Below are 6,414 nucleotides of genomic sequence, written 5' to 3' on the forward strand. Positions count from 1 at the left end.
ATTTTTTCTCCCTCCCCTGGCAGCTAGCAACTGACAACTCCTCAGTGAGGAGTGGGGCCTGGAGAGAGCCTGTCTATGCAAATTTTGGCTGACTGGGTTCTATGGTCTTGTGCAGGGACACAGATGCTGCGTGTGCATGTATGTGATGGCCATGTTGTGTACAAAAGATAGAATTTTACTGCCCTTTTCTTCCTCTTCAGCTTTTGCATTCTTTATACCTCATCTTCCATGACATTCTCCCTGAGCATTGGTGAGTGGAGGGAGTGCTTCCAGAAGGTGTTATGTAGGCTGCTTAGAAAGAGAAAACATCAGTGATCTCTGATGTAGGAGGGTCATCTGTCTATGTGTTACTTTCATTGGTTAATGAAGAAACTGATTGGCCTGATAGGTCAGAACATAGGTGGATGGAGTAGACAGAACAGAATGCTAGGAAGAAGGAAAGTGAGTTAGACACTATAGCTCTCCTCTCCAAGATGGACGCAGGTTAAGATCCTTCCCGGTAAGCCACCACCTCGTGGTGCTACACTCATTAATAGAAATGGGTTAATCAAAATGTGAGAGTTAGCCAGTAAGAGGCTAGAGCTAATGGGCCAAGCAGTGTTTAAAAGAATACAATTTGTGTGTTGTTATTACGAGTATAAAGCTAGCTGTGCAGGAGCTGGGTGGGAAGAAAAGCAGGCCTGCTCGCCTCCTCACTACAGATCTCACCAGCACTGGACCCTACATGTCATAATATAAACTTGCCAGACAAGATGTGCCCACTAGTGTAACAGTGTCATGGCTGCTACAGGATAACTAACTCTGCTCTTAGGTGTCTTACTCCACAGAAGGGAGTTTCATGTCTGGTACTGTAACCCTGATAAATACCAGGATTAAAGAGATGATTGGCTCTAGGGTAGAATTTGTTATTGTTATTTTCCTAAACTGTCATGTTGTCAAATTGACTTTAAATATCTATAGGTTTACATCCACAGATCTGATTTCTCTAAACTTTGCTCTAGTTTCCTTTTGAAATGGGCAGCAGTCAATACAAAGATACATAATTAGTCAAAGTGCTGAGAAAAGACTGGGTCCTCATTCCTAAAAGGAACACATTTATCTTATTTTTTGACATAACACATCTTCATTGAAACTAGAGCTTGCGAGTTTGGTTAGACTGAATGGCCAGTTGAATTTCAAGAACACTCCTGTCCTCACCCTACTGTACTTGAGTTACCAATACCAGCAAACATACCCAGCTGTTAATGTGAGTGCCGGGGATCTCAGTGTAGGTCCTCATACTTGTGTAGCAAATGCTTTATACACTGACTCTCTTCCTAGCCCTGTATACCTTTAAATACTGTTGGATAGTTTAAAACAAAAATGTCTCAATGTATCTTCAAAGTCAGTTCATTAGTGATATATTTCAAGAAGTCTTTACATTGTTGTATTTTACTTTTTACTTGACTCTTTGCTTGGATATTATCGATTTTGGAAAGTAATGTCTCTACTGAAAAGAAATATCTCCCATTAATGCTATCTACCAAATATATCTTTTGAGGTGGGAGCCTGAGATAAGAAATTGAATCTTAATAAGTGCTATTTTATAGAGGATATGGGCAAAGATTTTCAAATAATATGTGGTATATCTTTTTAAATATTTTTCTTTTATTTTTGAGGTTGTCAAATAGTTACACCTTTTCCCCCTTGCCTTTCCTCCCTCCAATTTCTGCCATATCCTGGGACTTTCAAATTCAGGGACTTTCTTTTTCTTAATTGTTGTTACATACATATAAGTATATGTCTATACATATATATTCCCAAATGCAACCTGCTCAGTCTGTATAATGTTGCCTGGATGTATGTACACAGGGCTATTTGGTATTTGATAACCAATTGATATGCTATGCTCTTGGCTGGATTGGACTATTTATCCTGCTTTTGCCTCTCCTTGTGCCCATAGCTCTTTACATGGGGTTTCAGTATGCTAGACCTTCTCCATCCACTTTGATATGTCTATTGCTATTTTCCTTGTTCAGTTCATGTTCAGGAACTCATGTGGTAAGACCTTATGAGGATAGTTTCTGACATTACTAGGAGACATCTCACACGAAACTCCCTGATTCTCTGGCTCTTAGAATCTTTCTGCTCCCTGCCCTGCAATGATCCTGGAGCCAGTCATAGGTGCAGGAGTTGTTTTATGGGAGCATCTGCCAGGATTGGGCTCCACCATTCTCCATTTTGAATAGTTGTGTTTTCCCATAATAGTCTCTGTTGCACAAAGAATAGATTCCTTGGTGAAGGGTGAAGACTATGTTTATCTGTGGCTGTAGGGACAAATATTTATAATGTAGTTAGGGAATACACAGGTTTGGTTAGCAGTAATCATAGGTTCACTTCTAAGATCCATGACTTCACAATTCCTGAGTATTTGGCTAGGTTTCCAGTACCAAGCGTGGATGGTTCTTAAATTCAACGATAGCTGTTAGTTACTTCACAGATAAACTTGCCACTACTGTTACAGTTGCTATTTTATTGATGTGAAGAGATACCATGACTAAAGCAATTCTTTTTTTTAATTGAAAGTTTAGCCAGGTGGCATTTTGCCCGGAGGGTACCATCACTTTATTCTATTTTGAAACAGGCCTTTCTTTAAACTTCAAACCTCTAAGAGCACACAAGATTTGTCTCCAGCATTACATTTCCTGGTTCCCCTTTCTTCTCGAACTCTGCATTTTGCATTTCTTTGTCCCACTTGCTTCTCTCCATTGCAAGATGCCTAAGAGTGGTCATTACTAACCATGTGTCTTGAAATCTCTGCTGCCAACAGCACTAATCCAAAACTCTCCAATTTAGTCTCAGGAAGATTTTTAAAACAAGGGTTAAAACACAGCTATATACTTTGCCACAATATCACAAGAATATTCTCCAACATTATTCTTCTATGAAACCTCCTGAGCTGGGCCACCATTTTCATTTATCTCTGTAGTGATATTTTGTTTGTGTTTTAACAAATAAAGTTTGCCTGAAGATTAGAGTGCAGAAACAAGCCGGTAGAGACCAGGTGGTGGTGGTGGCTCACACCTTTAATCCCAGTACTTGGGAGTCCATGCCTTTAATCCCAACACTAGAGAGGTGGAGAAGGAAAGGATATGATTGGGTGGAGAGAGGAATATAAGGCAAGAGGAGACAAGAGCTCAGTGCAGACTGAGGTTTAGTGAAGACAGCAGCAATCTGGAGATACAAGGACAGAATCACCCCTTCAATCTGAGCATAGATAGAAGTAAAAGGTGTCTCTAGTGACTGGCCACTCTGCTTCTCTGATATCTCAGCTTTTACCCCCTAATATCCAACTCCAAGTTTTTATTGAGAACAATTAGAATTCGGGCTACATCTGTCAGCACTACTGTCCCCCATGTTCCTACTGGGATGAACAAAAAGTGTTCCACTATTTTTCTAGTCAAAAATTCCAGTTTTCCATAATCCTCCAAACAGCAACATGGTCGGACCTGTCATGGCAATCTTCACTCTCTGGAACTAACTTCTATCTTAGTTACCGTTTCATTGTTATAAAGAGACACTATCACCAAAGCAATTCTTAAAGCATTTAATAGAGGGCTTGCTTACAATTTCAAAGGATTAATCCATGATCATCATGGCAGGAAGCAGACAGGCATGGCACTAGGGCAGTTGCTTAGAGCTTTACATCCTGATCTCAGGCAGTAGGCAGAGACAGAGACTCTGGGTCTAACATGGACTTTTGAAACCTCAAAGCTCACCCCCAATGACACACATCCTCCAACAAGGTCACACCTATTCCAAAAAAAGTCTTACTTCCTAATCCTTCTTTTAAAGTTCCGCTAACTTGGAACCAAACATTCAGAATTTATGAGCCCATGGCAGCCTTTCTCATTCACATCACTGCATTTACTATTAGGGTTATTGGACAACTCTGGTCATTCATATGCTTCTTAGGCATGTAGTTGAATAGGACTGTTGCTTCTCTCATTTGGAATCTTGCATGATGCCTCTGGTACTATCAAAGCTAGTTCTCAGGAAGGATGTATTCTGGTCAGTTCCAGCTCAGAAGCTTTTGGGACTTGAATCTGTGGTGCATAGTGTCTTCAGAAATAGGTATTTACTTCCATCTCTTAGGAGAAATGAAGGGAAATACCAGTAGTCTATAATGTGGGAGAGTCCCTTGGGCAATACTGACCAACCAATCAAAAGAGGGCTTCACATGCCTGGTATTGGGGATATTGTCAGATATTCTTCGGGTCTTGGAGGGAGCATTGTCATCAAAATGAGATATTTGTATTTAAACTGTATATGAATATTTATGTACACACGTGTTAGTTTTTAGAGAGATGGTTATGACTTTTTCTGACATCCTTACTGTTATTTTACAATCTTCCCTTCTTCTATACTTACTTCCATCCCGTGCCCTAAATAGAGTGACCCCCTTTTACCCAATTCCTTAATCAGCCATTTGAAACCTTCTATTCCCTTCTCTGTTGCTTTCTCACTCCCCTATCTCAGCAATTGTTCCTTTTTACTTTCCTAGTTTCTGTAGTTACTCAGGGATTTGATTTCACATCAGAAGATTTGGAATTGGGAGTCTCTGATAAGAGAAAGAAGATGAAACATTTGTCTTTCTGGGTATAGTTTACCTCACACAATGTAATGTTTTCTAGTTTCCTCTAACTTCAAAATTCATGATTTTTGTTTCTTTACAGATGGATAGTATACCAAAGGGTATACATACCATATTTTAATTATCTATTTGTCACCTGAAGGACATTTAGGTTCTTCCCATTTCTTAGCTATTATGAATAGAGTAGCAATGAATATCATTATACAAGTAACTATGGAGCAGGATGTCAAATAGTTGGAATATATGCCAAAGAGTGGAATAGCTGAGTCATAAAGTAGATTTATTTATAGAATTTTCAGAATTATTTTTATTGTTTATTGTTTTTATTGAGCTATACACTTTTTCCCATTCTGCTTCACATTTTCCAGAATTCTTTACACTGACTTCCAGAATAGCTGTACTTGTTCGCAATCCCACTGTGATGGACATTCCTGGTTGTCAAAGTGACTGTATCTGGAATGAACTACAATCCAGAAATGAAGGACAAATCTACAATCCAGATCTTGAGGCAAGAAGAAAACATGCCTTTAATCCAGATCTTGAGATTAGAGGACACATGCTTTTGATCCATATCTTGAGGTGAAATGACACATGCCTTTATTCCAAATTTTGAAGCAGGATGACACACCTTTAATCAGGGCCACACATTCTGTTAGAAGCCTATATAAGCACAATGGAAGAAGTTAGGTTTTCCTCTTCTTTACCTGCTTGTCCTCACTTTGCCATCACATCCATTCCTTCACTGACATTAGAGCCTACTTCCAGCATATGCAGAAGACCAGCTGAGACACCCAATCTCTTGGGACTGAGCAACTACTAGGTTTTTTTTTTTTTTTTGGACTTTTCATTCACAGATATCCATTGTTAGATTAGTTGGGCTGAAGCCTGTAAGTCACTCTAATAAATTCCCTTTGTGTGTGAGGGGGAAGACAGAGAGAGAGAGAGAGAGAGAGAGAGAGAGAGAGAGAGATTTATTCCATGAATTCTGTGACTCTAGAGAACCCTGACTAATACACACACCAACACTGAATGCAGGTTTCTTTTTCCTTACTCACCCTCCAGCATTTGTAGTCAATTGTTCTATTTTGTTTGAGTTTTTGAATATTCTGGATATTAATCCTTTGTCATGTAGTTGGAATTGGGGGGGGGGCTGCCAACCAGCTCCCAAATAAAGACACAGAGACTTATTATTAATTATGAATGCTTGACCTTAGCTTATGCTTGTCCCAGTAGCTCTTTTAACTTAATTAACCTGTTTCTATTTATCTACATGTTGCCTTGAGTTTTTTTATCTTTCCTTTATTCTGTATGTCCTACTTCCGGCTTCCTCCATGTCTCTCTATCTGGGGCCTGGCATCTTTTCCTCTCATTTTCTTTTCTCTCTTCCTTAAGCCAAAATTGCTCCTCCTACTTACTCTCTCCACCTGGAAGTTCTACCTATACCTCCTCCCTCACTATTGACTAATCAGCTTTTTATTAGACCAATAAGGTGCCTTAGGTAGGCAAGGTAAAGCAGCAACACATCTTTTCATAGTTAAACAAATGCAGAGCATCTTTACATAGTTAAACAAATGCAACACATCTTTGCATAGTTAAAGAAGTATTCCACAACACTGCCAGTCAATAACTGACTGGTAAAAATTCTCTCTTATGCTGTAGGCTTTCTCTTCACCTTGTTGACTAACTCTTTCCTGTCCAGAAGCTTTTTTATGCCACCTTTCAATTGTTGGTATTAATTTTTAGGTAAATAGTGTCTTATTCAGGAAGTCCTTTCATATACC

This window comes from Microtus oregoni, unplaced genomic scaffold (assembly GCF_018167655.1).
Source record: "Microtus oregoni isolate MIOR12 unplaced genomic scaffold, Mior012 000005F_ref0000423, whole genome shotgun sequence".
Lineage (NCBI taxonomy): Eukaryota > Metazoa > Chordata > Mammalia > Rodentia > Cricetidae > Microtus > Microtus oregoni.